The 22,003-nt window shown below is 48.2% G+C and overlaps 1 protein-coding gene across 7 annotated transcripts in view; it reads left to right on the forward strand.

Annotated features, from left to right (window-relative positions):
- Positions 1-1,902: 1,902 nt before the first annotated feature.
- Positions 1,903-22,003, forward strand: part of HDAC4 (histone deacetylase 4) — a 174,134-nt gene continuing 154,033 nt past the window's right edge. For 2 of the 7 annotated variants that reach the window (XM_063399987.1, XM_063399986.1), the window contains exon 1: positions 1,907-4,361. The gene's annotated coding sequence lies outside the window, so the exon portion shown is untranslated. Of the gene's footprint in view, positions 4,362-4,807; positions 4,909-7,560; positions 7,583-18,965; positions 20,792-22,003 lie in introns of those variants that run through there. The other 5 variants (XM_063399989.1, XM_063399982.1, XM_063399983.1 and 2 more) reach the window with 5 other exon arrangements.

Below are 22,003 nucleotides of genomic sequence, written 5' to 3' on the forward strand. Positions count from 1 at the left end.
TTTTGCCAGCTTTTACAGTCCACAGCCTTCTCATTCAATCCTGAATAATAGCTTTGAATTGAGCTGTAAAAGCTTCCGAAGTTTGAAGTCTTTTGACAAGTTAATTTAGCTGTATGGTAAAAAGTTTTTCCCCCAGATAGAATAAAGCCATCATCTCATGAATGTAGTAGTCAGCCAAGGGAAAGAAAACACCATTAGGATTAGAAATGATGGGCTTTCTGGAGATAGTTTGTGGTTTAGTGTAATCTACTATCAATATTTCAGTAGAAAAATATCCTACTCGTCATTCAGCTGCAAGTCAGTATCTTCACTTCAGGGGCCAGGCTGCAAATTTTTTTTATTTCTATTTCTTTTTTTTTGTTGTTGTATTTTTCTTACATTTATTTAGATTTTAATTGTTTTTCACCCTGGACAATGTTTTTTTTTGTTGTTGTTTTACCGGGTTGGAAGAGACAGAATAGAAAAATGGATCAATATTTCCTCAAACATTCCCATTATAGAGAGACACACCCCACATTTTTCTCCCAGCAGCTGCCATGGATGAAAGTAAATATATTAAATTGATACCCATTTCCCTTATTTGTAATATTAACAACCGGAAAATGAGCGCTGATAAACGAAGTGAATCCAGCAGTTATTCTAGCCTCAACTTCACAAAGATTCCATATTCGTCTTACACTTATTTCTGCTTTTTATCTAAATTTAAGCCTCAGTGTACTACTAAAATTGGCTGAATCAAAAAAACCAAAAAAAACCAGTTGAGGGGGAAAAGAGATTTCTTTCATACTTTTAATTCTTCAGGTCAATTTGGAGAGATGATGACACCGTAAAAACTTTTGGGCAGTGGTTTGTAATGGCCACAGAATAATTTTTCTCTCTGCAGTAGGAATGATGATCCTTGTGGATCCCTTCCAAGTCAGGATATTCCATAATATAGCTGAGAGCATAGCTGCTAAATAACTAGGAAGATTATGGAAATCCAGAAAAATATTGAAAACAAAATTCAGCAAGCAGTTTAATTTTAAAAGCATATTGTCCTCATTTGTTGTGAAATGACTGCCACAATAATCCAATGTATCTCCATCAGCAAAATAAAGTGTAAATATAGAAAAGAAAGCAAACTTTACATTGTGACCTCCACTTTGAACTTCACTTACTTGTTTTTCCCCCCACCCCCAAGTGGGAGACAGGGACTTGATTTTGCCCAAAGCAACAGCAATGACTTGTTTCTGAGTGTCTGGCTCTTACTGCTTCAGGATTTCAGCTCTTCAAGGCCCTGAGTGCTGCAGACTTGATGAAGTGTTGGGTGTGCAGACAAGCTGGGAAGCAGTTCTTGCAGCCAAACACGGGCGTGGGGGGCTCAGCAGTGGGGGAGAACCACCTTGTTCTGTCTCAGAGTGAGCTGAGGCAAGGAGAGAATGAGGAGTTCCAGCTGAAACAAAACTCACCAGGATTTAAAAAAAACAGTAACAAAATACAACTCCACAATAAAAGGTATGTCGGAGGAAAACACAGGAGGGGGCAATGTAAATTTAACATTCCCTGTCCCATCACAGCTGTGCTGTAGGTTAGGTGGGTTTGATGGGGTTTTCCCTTTGATGGCAAAAAGGAGTAAACCAGTCCACTGTGGGAAAGATGGAGAACAGGGAATGGGGGATACAGACCAGAAGGGTGATGGGTGGGGCAGGAAAACCAAGGGAGGTCAGTGATGGAGACTGAATGATCAGGAGGAAGAAGAGGAAGCCATCAACAAGTTGGAAATTGTGTCTAGGCTCTACTGCCTCCATGGAACCAAGTGGCACCAGCACATCCTTGGTGTCCAGGCTCCAGAGGAAGTTCGAGCTGGCTCTCTTCCTAACTTTATTCTCCTTTTTTTTTAGGCTGTAGAGTGGCAGGATTGGAGTGGAAAGCTGAAGCACCCATTTACTTTCACCAGCTCCCTGTGACTAGCGAGGGAAATTAGCTGGAGTGTTGTGATGGCTGTTTCCTGCTTGAGAACATAAAAAATGGAATCATTCCTGACAAACAAGGAGTTCAGCTAAAGATGAGGTGGAGGTAGGCGGGAAGTTCTGTAATTGCTTTTTATTTAAATCTTTATGAATTAGCTCTGCCAGGGTGTTGGTTTTTATTTTAGATTTTTATTTTTTGCTTCAGCTGGCTTCTGAGTAAGTTTTTCAGCTGCAAATACAGTAAAAACAGACTATATACAGCTATAGCCAATATGTTGAATTTAACATATAGCAAGAAGCCTTTCCCTTGTGAATCTCTGAGGTCTAATTTCCATGAAAAACGACAAAGGTTTAATTTTCTGCCATTATGCACAGGTTAGCCTAGACTGGGTATTAATAGAGACACGTACTCACACCCACAGCCACAGGTACAGCATCAATCAAAACCTGAAGGTAGAACTTACACTCCATGGCAACTTTCAGGGCACTGTTCTCTCCCCTCGTTTTCTGTTTCCAAACTGCTCCAGCAGTGCAGGGAGGGAAGGGAACTGGGTTGGTTGCAACCCAGTATTTAAAGGGTTTGGGACCAAATCCCGCCCCCCAGCTGGAGCAGAAATGGGGACCACAGGAGAGGGCAGACACTCACCTGGCTGTCACAGCCGTGCAATGCACCAACCACCAGTAGCAAATCTGTTGCCTTAGCAAATATTGCCCTGCCTTGGTAACCTTCTGGCCCTGAAGCCCTTCCAGCCACAGGTCTCTCGACACTCAGAAATAATTTGGGAGGTTATTTACAGACACGTTCACCCATCCATCCGAGCACACAAGCTGGCCCCGAGTGAAGAGGGCAGAACAACTCTGCAAAACCTCACCAGCCAAAGAACAACAAACAAGCCCACGAGCCCAAAGAAGCTGCAAATCAAACAAAAACGGCTTCGGCTTTAGGCAGAAGTGGTGTTCCTAATGCCAGTGGTGCTCTCAGGTGTGTATTCCAGGGAAATGTGACCACTTCCTGGGAGCCTGTTGACAATGTAGAAAAAAACCCTCCAACTTTAAGGATCTGATTAATATGCCAAGGATTTTTAAAGGGTGGCCCTTTTAAATGAAAACGTAGGTGGTATCTCCAAAAAGGTAAAAGAGAAAAGCAGCAGTGTTTATATACTACCATGTATACGCAGAATTTGAGAGAGGGACAAAGTTGTTAGCAATTCCCATCAGGTCCCAGAATTTATGTAAATCCAGATGGCTGAACGACACGAGTTCTTTTTTTTTTTTTTTTTTTTTTTTTGCTTAAAGGGAAATCTGGAAGTTTTAAAAACAATTTAGCAAGAGCCAATTAATCAAACCCAACAGCAGCGTGCTGGGATGGCTGCCGAAATAAGGAATGTCATGTTTCAGCTTGCCTTAGGCAAGGATGGGAAGAAACTCCTTGGAAGCTTAGCAGGAAATCTCCTTTCCATTACCCCAGGTTGCTCCAAGCCCCATCCGACCTGGCCTTGGACACTTACAAGGATGGGGCAGCCACAGCTTCTCTGGGAAACAGAAATAGTGCAATAACACTTCGCCAGTGGGATGTTCCCCTCAGATTGTCCCTCCTTGCACCCAGCACTGCCAACATTTTCCTTCCACTCGTCTGGGATGCTTGGGAGCAGGACTTGGGGAGTTTTGGGCACTGCGTGAACCAACAGAACATGAATGAAACGAGATGCATCAGTTCAACGGGGCAATTCCACATACAACTAAAAAATAATTCAATGTTGAATGGTCGCTGTGAAAACGGGGAGAGAGGGAAGCATGCTGGACAACTCCTTTTTATTTTTATTTATTTCCTTTCGGTAATTCAGGCGAATATGTTGAACCATGCCGTGCCCTTTCTGTCGTCTACCCCTCGCTTCAGCTGTTAGCTGTTACAGACGATACCTGACGGATAACACAAAACGGCCCATGAGGGACCGGGATCGCGGCTGCGGAAGACCGGGAGGTTAAAATCCACCGAAGTTCCACCTTTTCTCGCAATACGGTCTATACGGTGCGGATCGCAGTCGCTGTGGCCTCGGAGTGGGGGGTCAGGAACCCGGTCCTGCGATCCCCATCCCGGCGGGGCCGCGGGCTCGGCGCCAACATGGCGGCCTCCGCCCCGCCCCCCGGTCGCCATGGGGACGGGCCGCGCGCCACGGGGCGTGGCCGGGGCGCGAGGGGCGGGGCCCGCTTAGGTCCCCTTCCCCCCGCGAGGCTATAAATAACCCACGCCCGCTGATTGGCCACAGAGAAAAAATGGTTGCACCACGTGACTCCCCCATCTAAAAAAATTTCCAAGATGGCGGAACCCGTCACGGGCTGAGTCCGTCGGTGGCGCGCTCCGCGCCGGGGGAGCCATCACCGCGCAGCGTCCCCACCTCGCCCGACGCTCAGGTCAGTACGCGGCGCTCCGCCGCCGCCGAGCCGCGCCGCTCCCGCCGCAGCACCCGGGCAGCCCCCGGCGCGGGCCCTTTAAGGCCGCTCGCCTCCCCGCCCGACGGGCTCGCAGCGCGGCGGGGCCGCTCCCGGGGGCCGCTGGTCGCCGCTGCTCCGCGGCCGTGGGAGGGGGCGGTGACGGGCAGCTCTTGCAGCCAATCGGAGGCGCCCGCGCGGCGGTGGCGGGCGGATTTGAGCCGCGCGGCGCCCCAGGTCGCGCGCTGATTGGGTGGTGCGCCGGGCGGGGCGGGGCCGCCGCGTGCCATCGGCCCGGGCGCGGCGGGCGGGGTGGGCGGTGCGCGGGGGGCGTGACGGGCAGCGCCACCGCCCACTCAGCGCGCGGGGCCCGGTTTTTTGTGAATGGGGCGGGCGGGGCCGCAGGCGGTGGCGGCCCCGCCCCCCGCGCCCGCCCCGCCCCTCCCGGGCGGCCGCGGCTCCGCCTCGTCCCCCCCGGCGGCGGCGGCGCTCGGTCCGTGCGGGGCTCGGCGCGGCGATGCGGGCAGCGGTGAGTGACCGGCGGGCCCAGCGAGCGGCGGAGCCGCGGGCAGCGCCGCGCCGGGGCCCGGCCCCGCGGCTCGGCGGGGCGGGCGCGGCCCTGCGGCGGGGGCGACGCCCGCAGCGGGGCCCTGCGGCGCCGGGCGGGCCGCGGCCCGGGGTCGCTTCTTCCATCCTCTCCCCTCGCGCCTCCTTCCCTTGTCCTTATCCTGGGAATATCGCAGGACTTGGGGAAAGTTTGCGTCCTCTCGCCCCGCTCCCCGCGACTGCCGGGCTCGGCCGAGGGCCCGCGGCACCCACCTCCTCCTGGAAAAAAAGCCCCAGCATGGCCTTTTATTTTTGTGCCGGGGAGGAGAAAATAAGGGGTGCTGCCCTCGGCAGCGCGGCGCTCTCGGGGAGCCCGGCGCTGCAATGACAGGTCCGAGGCCCGGGGGCTGCAGCCTCGCTGCCAGAACTCCGTTTTTGGGGGCTCCAGGGGGCATACACCACGTGTGCCGCTGCGAAACCTCAAGCCTCGGCTTGCGCGGGGCGAAATGAAGCAGAAAAAGCCGAGGTTTGGGGCTGGCGGAGGAGCTCGGAGAGAGGGAGGTGTTGCCCGGCAGCCGCGTGTGGGTTTTGCTGCAGGGATTTATCAGGGGAAGATGCTGCGCGATCCCGGCGCTCCCCCAAAATGTTGCCCGCTGGCCCAGATGTGCTCTCCGGGGTGTTTGTGACAGCTCGGCGGAGCGGATGGATTTACATAACAATAATTTGACGCTGTCAGTGCTCGGCGCTGGGCAGCGGCTGGAGGGGAAGGGAACCTGCCTTTCGCTCAAAGCACTTGCGTAATTGTGTTGTGCGCCCACTCCGCGGCAGGGGAAGGTGCTGGTTTTGGTGGCGTTTTTGCCCGTCAATAGCTCTTTAGGCAGATTTGCATACATCGGGCTCGTCGCCGCTAACGCCCGTACGAGCGGATTTCGCGTTCCAGCCTTGCCTCATATTCCGGGCTGGATTACAGCTCTGAAAACGCTCCCAAGGAGTGGGGATCTGGTGTCGGTAAGGTGTGGGTGGATTCAGGGTGTGCAAATGCCTTGTAAAACTCCGGGATGGGGCGTGCGGCGAGGCATTGGCTCTCTGCTGTCTGCCCCGCTTCTTCCCCACCAGGCAGCTCGGTGCCGTGCTCGTTTCCCACAGCTGCATCCCCTTGTCCTCACAGCGCTGATTTGAGGCCGGGGAGATGGAGCAAGCAGTATTTTGGCCTCGGGAGCCACAGCGAGTGAATAATCCCCTGGCCGACACGTTTTGATTTGCTGGTATTATGCCCTGTCAATAAATGGGACTCGTGCTGCATTTATTCCCTGCCCTCAAAGTGCTTTGCTCGTTGCCAAATATACCTGGAGTTAATTATCTGAATTGTGCTTTTTTTTCTTGGTTGTTGTTGTTGTAACGGCAACATTTTTAAAAGCTAAGGAGCTCTGAAGTTTATATAATAATCTGGTTCTTGGCAGGGTTTCGTGGTGGGGTTTTTTTGTGTGTGTGTGTGTGTGTGTGTGTAATGCGGTCGGTCGCGGCGCTGAGTTTTAATCATTTCTGATGTTTCCAGCACCACTGTTCAGAGTTCTCAGCCTAAAAAGCTGCCGCCGTCGCTCTGCAGCCTTGCTGGAAGAGTTGAGGGCATTGAATTAAAGAAAGCTCAGCTGCTTGTATACAAATATACAGCAATTACAAAGCAACAAAGTTATTGCAGAACCCTGCTGTCGCCATGGCAACACGCTCACTCAATTACATTTGGAAATGTAAAATGCCACCCAGTTAGAAAGAGTAAGTTTTAGTGACTGCAGATTTTCTGGGTAAAGTGAAATGTGGAAGATGCAGCTTTCCAGGATTCTCTGCTTTTTCCCTCTGTCCCTGGATGGCATGCCTTAGCATGTGCATCTGACAGATTCCCAGTGTTGATATTAAGTGCCCTTGGTGGTCTAAACTTAGGGAAAAATATCTTTAAATCTTCACAATTTAAACTTTGTCACCTTGTTTTTTTTGTTTGTTTGTTTTGCTTCAGGACTTAGCTTTAAGAAAGGAGACAGATTAGAGAAAGCAGTTTGAAAATCAGCTCAGAACACCAGAAGAATTTGCTCAGCAGGATGAAGTGTGGAAGGAAGGCACAAGCATGGCATGAAAAGCTTGTACTCCCTTGAGAGGAGATGTCTGTTGGGCAGCATGTGTTTGTGTGCTACCATCTCCTAAAATCTCCTAAGCAGACCACCCTAAAGTAGAGGAGAACTGCCAGGTGTGAATTACCAAGTTCTTGAGAAGCCCAGGGAGAATCTAGGGTGGGAGATAACAGGTGGAGGAGACCCAGGTCATGGTGTGGGGTGCAGGTGAACTCCGTAATGGAAATTAGTTTCACTTTCTCGCTTGTCTTTTGATGGTGAATCACCAGGAAAATAAAGAAAGGCCAGGTTGGACGGGGCTTGGAGCAACCTGGGATAGGGGAAGGTGTCCCTGCCTCTGGCAGGGGGGTGGGACTGGATGGGCTTTAAGGTCCCTTTTCACCCAAACCATTCCAAGAGTAGGTTAAAACAGTAAGAGTAGTTTCTTGTGTAATCTTGTGTAAGATGCAACTCTCCGCTGTGCTTATGTTTCACAGGCAACGTCCCATTAATGCAGAAAAGATAAAAACCAGCAGTGCAGTAACAGCAGGAAAGGTAAATACAAGAACAGGTAAATACATGAATGAGGTTTTTTTTTTCTTAAACTAGTAGTAATGTATTTACAGACACCTGGAGGTCGATGAACTCCTGAAGAAGTTACCTGGTAGCAGGAGCTGATAGGAAATATTTTGGGTAGGTGCAGATGGCAGTGGGTTGTCTTGAAGAAACGTGTTTTGCCCAAATCTTTAAGGGCTTGAACTCCAGACAGCCTCCTGAGCCCTTGGAACATCTGGATTGGGAAGTCCCACGGACCTGTGTTAGCTGAGGGATGGTTTTGGGTGGAGGCTTTGCCCAACTTGTCAGGTTGTTCTGCTTTCAGCAGCAGCCTGTGATGTGCCAGCCTTGTGGTTTGCCCACTCCTGGAGAGCAGCGGCTTGAGTGGAGTGACTGCAGCCCCCATGGTCAGTGCCTGTTTTCCTCCTGGCCATACAATCATGGAATGGTTGGGGTTGGGAGGGACCTTAAAGCTCATCCAGTGACACCTCCTGCCATGGGCAGGGACACCTTCCACTGTCCCAGGTGGCTCCAAGCCCCGTCCAGCCTGGCCTTGGACACTTCCAGGGATCCAGGGGCAGCCACAGCTGCTCTGGGCACCCTGTGCCAGGGCCTCCCCACCCTCCTGGGTGGGTTCCTTCCTTCCATGGGCAGATGTGGAAGCACAGGAGCTGCCTGTTTATAGCCTGCTGAAAAGCTAGAGTTGAGTCTTAAACATTAAATCCCCTGTGGGACTGCAGGGGTGAAGAGCAGGCCTTGTTTGCAACAAAGGTTAAAACTGCCTTTGAGTTTAGCTTAGTTCACCCTCTTTATCTCTCTTTCAAATGCTTTGTGCTTTTTGGGGAATAGACCTTTTAAAGCCAGCTTGAGGTGTATCTGTGATCCAGAAACTTGCTGCAGTGCCTGAAACTTGTCCTTGAGGTTCATTTGCAGGTTTCAAATCAGGGGAAGCTGCAGACTTTTTATACCTGAAGTGCCCAAACACATTGCAGATGAAGTGTTGAGACTAAAACTTGCTCATAAATATGTAAGATGGCATAAATCAAATATTTCAAGAGACTTTTCCTTCATATTCCAGCATTCCCCTCTTGCTGGTATGCCAGGCTGTGCCTTCATAAGGTCACTGTCACCGCTGTCCCCATGTGCTGTCGAGGTTACCCTGGGTCTGTGCAGGTTACCTGATGGTCCCTTCAGGGTTTGACAACTTGAGTGCTCCCTGCTGAGCTGTGCCAGCTTAATCTTGGGGTTAAAACGCTTCTTTGGTGTTCTTCTCCAGCTAAAGAAGTGTTCGTGCACTCCTTGGCATTGTGGATTTATATACTGAAGAAATGAACCCCAGCTCTTGGGACTGTTTTTCACTCCTCTCGTACCCATGGTTGAGTATACACAGAGGAGTTTATTTGCTCAGTGGGATCTGTTGCTGGCCTGTTCCAAATGGCAGAGCTTGTCACAAACCACAAGGAAATATTAATTGAACATGTTATTGGGCCACTGGTAATGACATTTGTTAAATATTTGCCAAGTATTCTTCATGCTGGTTCTTCAGAGGTGTCACATTCTACTTCATTGCTCTGCCAGTTCACCTTTAGCTTGTTTCCAGTTATGCCATCACTTTTCCATCATCTTTTTCAATCCTTCTACTGAGTCTACATGGATTTAGATTTTATCAGAGCCCTGCTGGAACCCCTTGAGTTTGCGCTTTTGTAAGGGTGTGTTTCACTAGGCAGAGAAGCCAATGGGATGTGTTCTGTCACTGAATTCACAATTGCTTTTCAGTTTTGAGCCCCCTTCCCTTACAGATAGCTTCTCCCTTCCATTTACCTTTGCTCCCAGCTTCTCCAGGTCCAAGCATGCCAATTCTCCAGAGCAGTGCAAGGTTCCCCTCACTTGCTGAGCTTAGCAGGTCTGGCTTGGGGGGAAAAATTCCATAAAAATATGTGTATTTGTCTCAAATAGCTGAAGCTGACAAACAGCAGAAACACTAAAGCTGTCTGATTTAATAATTAGAAATGTGGTAATATTGGAAACCAGCAAAAGGGATAAATAGTCTTTTAAAATATTAAAGTAAAAGCTGTATGTGGTGGGGGAGGAAATAGCTGTTAACATTTTGGTTTGATTTAGGTTGCCTCAAATATATATACATATAAATATATATAGCCTATACTGAATCCTTGAATGAGGGAACTCCTCAGAGCCCTCCTGTAATTAATGCCACTTGCATTTTGACTGTGTTATGCACAAGCCCAAAGTGAGCCAGGTTTACTTTCTCCTGCAGTGGACCATGTTGATAAGGCAATATATAACAGATGATTCATGAAGTGCTGCTTGTCATTGCCAGGGCTGCTTGAATAGCGAGCAGATTTTGGGCAATGCTTCTTCACCGGAAAGATTTGGGCAGTTTAAACTGAGAGGAGGAGGAGGAGGAGAAAAAAATCTGCACTGTATTTCTGGCTGTCTTAAAGGAGCTGCCTCACAGCATTTAGAAGAAGTTGGTGGGGGGAGAATGGGTGAAATAAAGGGGGGGTAGAGAAGCAGGAAAGCACATGGAGGTTGCATAATGATGTTGAAAAAGGGAACAATTAGAAAAAGACTGTAAAATCTCTTGGAAAGCTTCTGTGGTTTTCCCTTTGCAAGGAATTACAGCTTGGCCTTCCCCTCTGAAAATCCAGGCCTTTTCTCTGGCATTCATTACTGGGTATATCTTGATCAACTTCATTTCTTTTAACTCATCTTTGCATTGGATATTACCTCAGAGAAGTTTGATTAAAATATGCCTCAAAGAGCCATCTCCCAGTGCAGAGGAATTGGCTCGTGGTCCTGGGCACACTCAGCCCTCTGCCCCCTCATCAATGACTGAACCTTTGTTCCTCACATAAGAAGCATTTAAACCCCAAAAAGCTGCAATTTGAAAACTGGATCTTTGGGTCATGAGAATTTTTTTTTGGTTTTGTTTGTTTGTTTTGTTTTGTTTTGTTTTTAGTTTGGCCAAAATTAGGTTATTTTAATTTAGTTTGGTTTTCTAATAATTATTTCATCTATCTGTTTATCTATCTATCTGTGTCTGCCGGAGGAAGAATTGTATTTTAGGGGTTTTATTTTCTGCCGTCACAGGATAAAGTAACGTGCAGGGGCTGAGCATCTCAGCCTGGGTTTTGGCAGCACAGCAATGTGTTGTTTTAAATGTCTTTTTAAGCGTGTCACTCCTTCATTCCGGGGAGCACTGACATCCAGCTGAACTGAACTCCATGTATCTTTCATGAGCAGTGAAAAACCCTGATATTTCACACGTAGGAAATAAGTCACTTTATTAATTTTTCTGGAGAAGTGGTGCTTTAATGAGGTGTCTGTCAGCGAGACTTAATTACAGTTAAATTCTAGGAGCATTAGTACAGTGTGTCTTGTTCCGTGTAAAATGAACTTCCATTTGTCACGTGTGTGCAGGAGCATTGGTTTGCTGATAGAATTTGTGTTAACTCCACTTTGAGGAATAGCAGTTACTCATAACTGGGCTGTCACCAGTCACTTCACATCCTTCTCCTGCCTGGATTTTCCTCATGTGCTCCAACAGCTTATGTTGCATTTGCTCAGGGAAAATAATGCTCGGGTTGGTTCTGGGGTTGTGTTGACAAAACATTATTTCAAAAAAAGGGTCCTCAATGCATGCCTGAAACAAGGAATTAATCCTGGTGTGTGCTGTTCCCAAGAAATTCTCAGAAAAGAAGTGTTTTTCAAAGCATTTGGGAGGTTACATTTTCTCCCATGGGAGCTACAGTTACCTAGTTCTTGTTACTGTTTGTGGTGGATTCTGGTAAAATCCTCAATACAGGTGGTTCTCCTAGAGAGCCAAAAAAATGGGCTGCCTTTTGCTGCAGTTTCATGTGCATGTAGAGTGGTGAGATTTGCTTCTCTGCTCAAATAATGAGTGAAGAAAAACTGCATTTTCCACACCTTTATAACAGTGAGGGTTGTGCAAACTGGAGCAGTCTGTGAGCCTCAGCCTTGGGAGCTCAGGGCAGGGAGAAGTGGGCAGGTATTTGAGAACGCTGGTTTAGAAGGAGGTGGGATGAGATGGAAGATGGGCTGTTGGCCTTGACTTTGGATGCAGTGGGTCCAACTGCAGACAGATCACAGGATTCCCAGGGAGCATTGGAAAGGGAAGAGCTGTGTGCAGACTTTCATCAGCATGGTCCTGAAGGAAGAAGGTGAAACTGAGCTTTCCTGCAGGCTGGGTTATGTTTTACAGCACTGCATATGGGGAGCTCATCTCTTCAAGAGAAGAGTCTTTTCTGCAGCCAGCAGAGACTTGCAATAAAAAGAAACTGCTGTCCCCAGTGCTGTGGGTGACTCAGGAGAGGGGACCTGTCCCAGGCATGGCTTGAACGAGGTCGCCAGGACGGTGACACCGAGCTTGGCCTCGTGCAGCACGGCGGGGTGTGTGTCCTGCAGGGAAGCCTGGCTTATTTCTTCAGTCTGCTTGGGGAAAAAGGGAGCACAGAATGCTTTGGAACAACTCAAAGGATACTGGATCATGTTTCTTGTGGAGGTCTTGGTGGAGGGGATGACACCTTTTTAAAAAAGGGCTGGCACCTTTTTAAAGAGGGCAGGAACACAGTGAAGTGCAGCTTCCTGCTGCCTTCCCAGGGAGATGGTGCAGCTTGAGTGTGGCTTCTGCTGCTGGAACATCTTCAAGGGTAGGGAGAGAAACAGACCTGGCTGAGTTAATGGTTGGACTCAATGATCCTAGAGGTCTTTTCCAACCTTAAATCATTCCATAAATGTGAGCAGGATTTCTGCTGGGCTGTTGCAAAGTTCAGCCCGCCTTTGCTCCCCATGCAAAGCAGAAAGCCTGGTCTGACACTCTTCTTTCTGCTGTTGGTCAGCAAACCAGCCTCTGGATTCTATGCCCCTGAGCCCTGCTGTGGGTGGGAATTACTGCACAGATCACCCGAACTTTCCATGCTTTAGGGCTGCTGCTGCTCTTACTCTACAGGGCAAGGAGGGCCTTGGGGTATTGGGTGGTGAGAATGCTAAAACTTCATGTCTTGTCCTTGGTCTGTGCCAAAGAGGAAGCAAAGGCAAGGCAAAGACGCCACACAGAGTCAGGTATGTTGGGATCTGGTGGTGGATGTCCTGTGAGTGACCAGCCCTTCCAGTGGGCCAGGACAGAAACTGGCTACTGTGATGTGCATTTACATTTCAGTCCAACCTCCCAAAATAAATTACTCTCTATGAGGATTCTGTTGTGCATTTCTCCTACCCAAGACAGATTTCCTATTTGAGTCAAATAGCAGTGCTTTGGTTGGGAGGAAATGTTCTTTACTTATTTATTGCCACAACTGATACCTGCTGTCAGATCTTGGTGGAGACTGAAGGATGCATTTGAGTCAGGACTGCCTCTCACAAGATCTTGACCTGGAAGCATGATCAAAGGAGGAGGGAGAGGACTAGAAAGGAGTATTTATTCTGATTGTACATGGTAGGTACCTAATGCTTCTTTGGGTGCTGTGTTTGCCTCTCCTTGTCAGGCTTTTCTTCATCCCCTTGTTCATCCCTGCTGCCTTGTCTGCTCTCGGTGCCTCGGATGGAGCCTTTGAGGATGGGCCTAATCATAACAGTGAATGAAATATTTAACGTTAGGAAAAACACTTCCTGCTTTAAGCTTTGCAAAAACCACCAACTCGTGACAGGGAAAAGTAATCTGAGGTTTTGTGTTATAAATTATCGAACCTGCAGAAAAGCTGGAGGCTTCTGGGTCAGTGGGCAAAAAGGCTTGATGTGATTTCAGGGCAAAGTGTGGCTCTGTCACTGGCTGCTTTGTGCCTTAGAGAAGATGGCCTTGTCATTGCAATCTTGTTCAGGAGGACATTCTGTAAGCTGTTAAAAGGAGAAAAGGCTTTTACTGTGCCATTTTCTGAGCCATCCTTGCAGATTTTGGGTAGATTTACACAGATTGCACGGTCTTGTTCATCTCAGCTGCTGTGTTTGGGTGTCTCTTGCTGCTGTTGCCTCTACTAGGTTGTGTTATGTCAACAGAAAAAGGTGGTGATGGTACCTGCTGGCTCTGATTCTATTATTCTATAATTGCACTGAAACAACAAGCCGTAGTCAAAAGAAGGCAAATATTACTATTTAGAACTTGAAAACCACCTCTGACCCCAGAAAACTGATGATAAAGCTGGGCAGGAGCCTCACTTTGTATATTGGGGCACTTCTCCTTGTCGGTATTGGTGATTAAGGGCTTGATCCAGCACCTGGTAAAGGCAGCAGGGATCTCCCCTTTGCCTTGAGCTGCCTGTGAGCAGTGACCCCAAATTGCAAACATGCATGTGGGCCCAAGGGGGAGGCTCTGGGCTCTCTTGGGCCAGCACAGTTCTCTGTCCAGACATTTAGGGCAGGCATCAGGAGGAATTTCTTCCCTGAAAGAGTTGTCAGGCTTTGAAAGGAGCAGCCCAGGGCGCGGCAGTCACCATCCCTTGTGGTAGCCCAGGGCCAGTGGTGTGTGCAGCTGGCAGAGCTCAGGGGCCAGCAGTGGCCCTGCGTGGCAGCCACAGAGTCACACCAGTGTGGTGTGGCCACCAAACCCAAGTGTCCTCCTGTCAGCTGACAGCATTAGAGTCATTGAATTCTCTTTGGCACTGAAAGTGTGCTGCTTCTGGGCTTTGCTCTAAAAATGCCGGTCTAAAAATAAACTGCTGTGCAGGGATGCTGGAAGCAGGGGAACAAATGGAGAACTTGAGCACGGAACATAAGGCTTGGCTGACTGCAGGGATGGGATGATGGAGCAGCAGCCAGGCCAAGGCAGGAAAGTTCTGCCCAGGGGAATAATTCTCTGGGAAGGGAATGAGGAAGTAAGGAACTGAGAGTGGCAGGTAGACATTGAACTCTCCCATCGGCCGCTGGCAACTGGGCTGCCCCACTTCAAAGGGAGCGGGCCATAAAAGCCCCAACAGCAGTTGGGTGAGGAAAATTGCACCTCAGATATGAAATCCTGCTGCACAGCAGCTCAGCCAGGCTGGCCTCATGTGGGTCCTCTCAGAACCAGGAGTTTGCACTGCACAGACAGTGCAGCAAAAAAAAAGCACTCATGTTTAATGAGATGCTTACCTCGTCTAAATGGCAGCAAACCCGAGCAACCTGAGCCAGGCAGAGATGAGAGCATCTCCTTGCAACAGGCTTATCAGCCCTCCCCAGGACAGGGATATCCAGCCATTGTACACTTCCCATTCCTCGATCTTCCAGTGCCAGTGTGAATGACATTCCCCACATTCTTTCCTTAGCTGGAAGGAGCTGATCAGGCCAGGAGGTTGGGAGTCATGCTGGAAGCTCAGAGATAGCTCAGGCTTTAGCTGTTGGGCTTTCTCTTCCCTCTTCCCAAGAGTATTCCTGGTGTGGGATGCCCCAATCCAAGGTGCTGGTATGGACATCTGATCCTCCTTGCTACCTTTTTGCTTCAGTAGGAGCTCCAGTAGGAAAAATCTTCAATGTCTGCATTTGCTAGAGGACTGTCTAAGGGGAGCAACTTAGACTATATTTAAATAAATAAATAAATAAATAAATAAATAAAAAGCAGCATATTCTTGGCAATAATTTAGACTTTTGCTGTAAACTGTCTACATTCCCTGGGGGATGAGGTCTCCTTTTGAGAAAATCTGTTCTGGATTCAGCATGTTTGACAATTTCTCTGTGTGACTACCTTCAGGTTTTTGTTTGGTGGGGTAAATGAGCACAATAATGTGTGTGTGCTTCTAAGTGCTCAGCTTGGGGGTTTATTTCTAAATTTTTTTTCTTTAAAATATCAAAACCCTCTCTTCAGGATACCAGGACTGACAAGGTTTGCGTTCCAGTATTGCAACACAAGGTGTTCTCTGTTTCAGACTGTAAATATTTATCTCTTGTCAAAGCTGAGCAGTTACTATTGGGAACTGATCTGGCATATGAAAAGGTTTTCCTTAAGGAATTTGTTTCCTTTTATTTACAGTGTTATCGTATATTTAAATTCCAGGGCCTCAGCATATAGCTCTGAGGCTCCTTCCTAGCACTGGCAGCAAAAATGGGAATTATGGCAGCCTCGGAATAGGGATAAGGGAATTCTGAGCATATGCTGGAGCCAGCCAGTGAGCATGGCTTAGAAACCAAGGCAAAGCCAGGCTAGGTCCTGGTGTTCTCCTGCCAGGGCAGTGCTGGGGCTGCCTGCGATGGAAGGGGCATGGGTTGAGCTCCAGTGAGCACAGGTGTTCCTTGGGCTGGCATTTCCCAGCTGCTGTGCTATTCCCTCTTCCCTCAGCTCTTCTCTCCTGGAGCTGGCCCCCGCAGCCCTGTCCGTGTCTCTGCTTCTCCTGCCTGCCAGCAAAGCTGCTTTGTCATAACCTTCCTGCAGCACTGGGAGCCTTCCCCAGTGACCTCCTGTTGGATTGCTCTCTGCTGTGTTTGCCACAGGTTTGGGGCTGGGCTCCTGCTCCTCAGAACCCTTGAGGCCTCCCTGCTGCCTGCAGGTCCTGCTCCTGGAGAGCTGAAGCCTGCTTTCATTTCCCTGCAGTGCCTGGCATTGCTAGAGAAATTGCTCCTGTGGTATTGTGCTGCACGTGGGAGGCTTATTCAGCCTGCAAAGGTCTGGGTTTTATTTTTCACATCTCCCTAGCTTCTGTACATGCTTATTTTTTGATGCTGGCGGTTGCTTGAAGTTCTCGATGCTCTTGCTGTGTGCTGGAGTCTCGGAAGAGCAGCCAAGGGCTGTCGAGGAGAGGTGCAGGTTGTACTATTTTCCCTGTGTTAGGGAACAGCCTCATTGAATGGAATCGGTTGTTGAGGCTGAGTTCAGCCCCTGCCATGGCAGGGTAGAGCTGCTTTTGCTCTTGCTTAGCAATGTACAAAATAATGTATCTCAGACTAGGGCCAGCACTGGCCTTTGAGCTCATCTTGTTGATTCAGAGGTGATAGGCAGATAAAATGGAGTGAAAATAAGAAATGCTTTCTTTGCCTCTGGTGTTTGAATATACATCTGTTTATTTCACAGGTATGTACTTCATGTATATGAAAACAAATCATGTCTATGTTTAATATTTTCATGCATCCGTATTTCTGCCTGGTGTGTCTGTCAAAACCCCAAGGACAACAGATGGATTAAAATCCAGGGAATGCCTTTATCATCTCCAGAGTTTATCATTGCTATCAGGTCACATCAACTTCAGTTCTTGCTCTGTAATCTCTGTCTCCAGGGACGCACATTCAATACACCCTTTCTTTTCTCCTGTCTGACATCTCGTGTGAAATTTGCTGTTTGTGGCTTCGGGGCAGGAAGCCCTTTCCTGGTTTGGGGAAGGGTTTGGGACTGGGACTGGATGGGGGCAGCTTTGCCAGGGTGGTTTATGGCTTAATGTAGAGGTCTTTAATGGCACTTGCAAATCAGACTGCTGAAAGGTAAATGGCCAAAGTTATTCATAAACACTGTGACAGTCAGAGTGGAGACTCTTTGAATAGAAAGCTTTGTTCAGGATTTCCTGGAGTGAGAAGTAAAGCTGTCTTGGTCAAAGGGAGCTGCTCTGTGTGGATTCAGTGCCGGGCTTATCTCCCTTGTTTAATGCGATATATTTTAGCAGAATCAAAGTTGGTTCTGAATGTTACTGGCAGAAATGGCAGCCCATTTGCATATTTACTGGCTTCTGGGAGTCTAGATATGTCAGCAGCCTCTGCTCCTTTTCACTCGATCTTATCTCGCCATTCCATTTCAGGAAAAAATTCCTGCAATCTCCTTCCCCCGCCCCAGCCTTGGAGTGTGCTTTGCATGCCGAGTGCTCTGAGGTAATGGGACTCGTGTTTGCTTTGCAGTGGCCCCGCGCTTTGCTTGAATGTAAAACTGGTGCTGAAATGTAAATTTTCAGCCGCCTGACATCCCGAGGAGGTGTTTGTCTGTCAGAGTGTGCTGAGGCTGTGCATGGTTTCCCTCAGGAAGGGGCTGCACTTGGCTGGAGGTGGCTGCAGGCATTGGCTGTCAGGCCATTTTTTTCCCTCTGCCATAATGTAACTTATTAATCATGCTCATAGAAACACAGAATCATTTAGGTTGGAAAAGTTCTGTAACATCATCAAATCCAACAGTTCCCCCAGCACTAACGCATGTCCTCAGGTGCCACATCCATGTGGCTTTTAAATCCCTCTAGGGATGGGGACTCCACTGCTGCTCAGGGACTAACAACTCTCTCCACGCAGAAATTTTTCTAAATATCCAACATTAACGTCCCCTGGCACAACCTGAGGCTGTTTCCTCCTGTCCTGTCACTTGTTACCAGGGGGAAAAGACCAACCCCACCTCAGTATAAGCTCCTGTCAGGTACAAGATGGATCCAGATGAATGCTTACATACAGAGTCTTTGGATTTGTTTTCACCTTGTATTTTTCCTGCTCATGTATTTCAGAGTATCCCAAGCAGCAGGTGATAAGATGGATAAGGTGAGAGGAGACCCTGCAGAGCACAGCTTTGGTGACTAATGGCAGCTTATCTTGAAAGCCGAGCAATTCCTCCTGGTTGGGAGGCTGGAGCTGTTAGCCAGAAGTTACAGGAGGAGATTTAGGAGCATGCAAAGGTGCAAAATCCCAAGCTCCAGGAAAGCAAATAAAAGACCGCCCCCCGCCCCCCCCCCCCCCAAGGTTGGGCTTTGATGTTTAAAAAGGCTGAAGAGGGACAAAAGCAGGTGTAAATTACTTTATTTCATTCCCACCCTGAAAGAGGAGTGTGTTGCTGGGAGGAGTATTCTGTCTGTGCTGTTTAGTGTGAAAAACCATAAAGGGGTTGGAGGTGTTGGTGGATGAGAAGCTCAGCCTGACCCAGCAAAGTGCTCTGCAGCCAAGAAGTCCCAAATCCTAGGCTGCATCCAGAGAACTGTGACCAGCAGGGAAGGGGAGATTCTGCCCCTCTGCCCCCACACAGGTGACACCCCACCTGCAGAGGTGCCCCAGCTGCTTTGCAGTCCAGTTTTCTTATTTCCAAGAACAATTCCAGTTTGTCTTGCTGTGTTCACATTGAGCAAACAGGCAAAATGGGCCATATAAAATGTAAATCCTAAAGTCAATTGAGCCCTTCCTTCACACCGAGTTGAAGAACCACTGTGATGTTGGGATTAACACCTGGGAAATAAGTTCCCAAAAGTTTGCTGGCCTTTTTCTGTCAAGGTAACCTGCAGGTACTTCTTTAAAAGATTTTGTTCCTCTTTGGTTTTGATGGTGTTATAAAACAGATAAATATATAATAAACAACCTGAAACCTGGAGTCTGAGAGGTGCCAGTTGATCCTTCCTTGCTTTTCTTGCTTGTCAGCTTTTAAGACTGAAATATTTGCCTGAAGATTGTAGTTTTCATTAAAACGTGATGCTGGTAATGAAAAATATGGCCCTGTTCAGAGGGGTACAACAGAGGAACCTACAGGTTTGTGATGACTGACTTGGTTTTCTCTCCTGGCCAGGGATGTGGCTGGAAAATGTTAACTGTAATTTAGAACTGGAAATCGTGGAACCCTCGTGAATACTATGTCATATGTTTATTTCAGCTTCCTGTGGGGATTCCTGCCCGTTTAGTTATCAGCAGTCTGGGGCTTGGAGTCTCAGCAGCTTTGGCAGAGGAGCTGGGGACTGAACAGAGTGTCCAAGGCTGCCCTGCGTCCTGAGGGATGGTCCCATCTGCAGAGGGATGCTGTGAGTGGTTACAGGTTTTCCCAGCAAACAAAAGCAAATTATATTGCACTTTAAAGGTGAAGTTGTGAGTTGTTGCTTTCTGTTTGGTGCATTATCCTTCATGATCTTATGTAAAATTTGGATTTAGGTAAAGATCCTTGGAGTAAGATACACAAGTGCACAATGCACTCATAGGCTGTAAGACGTTTTTATTGTAGGAAAACAGGCCCTTCAGGAGAAGAAATGGCAGAATGGCACCACACGTTGGGGTTGGGATTAAATGCTTTTTGAAGTTCCTTCCAACCCAAACCATTCTGGATTCCATGATTCCATGCAGTTCATTGGGACTGGGGTCTGGCTGCTTGGGTGGCTGTGGGAAGGGCAGTGTTTTGGTATCGTTACTGACATTCAGTGCCAGACAGGAGGAATAAAACCTGCAGAAATGTAAACCTTGGAGCCTGTGCTGGGATCCCAAAGCTTTTGTGGGTGAGGGTGTGCCGTGCCCGATGAGCTGGGCATCAGCCAAGGTTGAGGGTGCTCGCCTGAGCTCCACACACATTCCTGCAGTGTGGGTTGGGAAGCACAGCCCAGGTCAGGGGGGCAGAGTTAGGGGATACTGGGGGACAGGAGTGACACCGAATGTCCTCAAACAAAATAGCTTTTTGGAGGTGGACAGTGTTTGAGCAAGTAACTGAGGCATGAAAAAATGTAATAAACACTGAGGTAAAGTGGCTCTTCCAGAGAGCGTGGCTGGACGAGGCTCTGTGAGCAGGTGTGGAGAGGCACCCCTCTGCCTGGAAGGAAGTTGAGCTCCTGCTGGGCTCACAAGGTGATGCCAGTCAGCCTCTGGAGCAGGGGGACAGTCTAGGGGGAGCTTTGCATGGCACTGGGTGGCTCCTGACTGGTGTGGCGTGCTGGCAGCGGCTGTGCTGCAGATGAGAAGGTGCAGACCGCTGCGCTCTGTGTCTGTGCCACTGTTTTGCAGCCGACAGCAGAGGGCTAAATGTCCACTCCACAGTGATGCAACGTGTTTGTGGAGACCTTGGGGCATGTTTCTTTCCCAGAGCATGCCAAAGGTCAGGACTGCCAAAGCCACGGGGGCAGTAGGTAGAAATGGCAGCGAGGTTAACACGGGGCACTGGACAGCAGCATGAAGCTTCTGGATCAAACTGGCCCTTCCAGAAAAAGACTTGAGGAAACGTCTCACTAGACAAAAGAACTGCACGAGTTGTGTGGCAGGCTTGCTTGAGTGTTCAGACCAAATTATTTTCTCTTGGTAATCAGATAGCATTCAATTAAAAAAAAAAAAAAGAGAGAGAGAAAACTAGGCTGACCTTAAACAATGTTTGTTCTTAAAAAAAGTCAATATTCTTCTTCCAAGTTAATGAAGTAATTAACAGTGATTGATGACACATGTACTCAACTATTTTATGCTGGGAGACCAGATGGGTTAGGCACAGCTAGTGACCAGTAATTCTGATTCTTTGTCAGAAGGAACAAGAAGTTCAGATGTGGCTGGAACAGCTCAAGTACGTGAAGAGAAAAGGTAAATGTTTTCTCTCTGCTTTTGCCTACCTGAGGAGCTGAAAAACAACCCCAGGTAAAGAATTTCTTTCAGCCAGTGAGGTGAGCTCCCTATCTGCCAGCCACAGCCTCTTCCTGGCACTGAAAAATGTTGTGGGGATTCTGGCTAAAAATAATATGGAATTATGGAGTTACAGAAGGGTTTGTGACAGAAGGGACCTGAAGGACCATCTAGTTCTATACCTCTGCCATGGACAGAGCTGCCTCTCACTGGTTCAGGTTCCAACCTGACCTCGAATATTCCATTTTTAATCACTTCTCAGTCAAGCACTTAAAAGGAGTTTGGATTTTTCTGCTTCTGAGTGTGTGTAGTGAGGGTGATCTGCAAGGCAGGGATGAAGAAATGGGATAAACTCCCAGTCTGCATTTACCTTCTGTCAAGCACTACTTTCAGCTATCTGATTTGGACTCCTTCAAATGTGGAAATAGTAGGATGGAGGAAAAACATGGAATTGGGAAAGCAGAGGGCCTCAGAAAAAGCCAAGACCGTAGATTTTTATAGGTATCTCTGCCCAATTTGTGCCGACTCCTGCGAGGCTCCGGTAGCAGCTGGAACAGGCTCCCGAGGCAGACTTTTATCCTTTCTCCCTCCCACGCGGATCCATCTGTGAGACTGCTTGTTCTTGCTGCTCTTGCTGAGAAACTGGATCGAGCTCAGAAGCATCCTGCTCTTTCAGACCCTCTGCCAGAGTCTTGCTAGTCAAGGAGGGCTCTGTATTCCTGCAGATTCGCACAGTCCCAGGTTTCAAACAGTCGCTTGCGTTTCTGAATCTGCAGCTCTTCCTGCTTGACTCTGAAAAAAATAATTTCCAAGCTGTTGGCCACTTTAAATTGGAGCTCCCACGGAGTGAGCATGAGGTGGTATTTCTAATTTTGCTCAGGATCTTTTGTTGAGAATCTTGGGTGATGCTTGGGAGGATTTAGGTTCGCTCCTCACGGACTTGGTTGTTCCCAAAGTGGTTTTATTTCTCTGTGTATTTGCGATACCTGCAGTGGTTTCGACATCAGTACTTGTCGAGGTCTAAAAACTGATGAGAGATCTGCAAGGCGGTATTGCTGTGAAATCTGTGGAAGCAGAAATCGTGTAGAGACTCCCATGTATTCCTAGCAAGGAAGGAGAAGGGGCACAAAACTTTTGTGGTTTTGGGTGTCCACCAGAAGATTTTTCTTTCTA

This window comes from Prinia subflava, chromosome 6, assembly GCF_021018805.1.
Source record: "Prinia subflava isolate CZ2003 ecotype Zambia chromosome 6, Cam_Psub_1.2, whole genome shotgun sequence".
Lineage (NCBI taxonomy): Eukaryota > Metazoa > Chordata > Aves > Passeriformes > Cisticolidae > Prinia > Prinia subflava.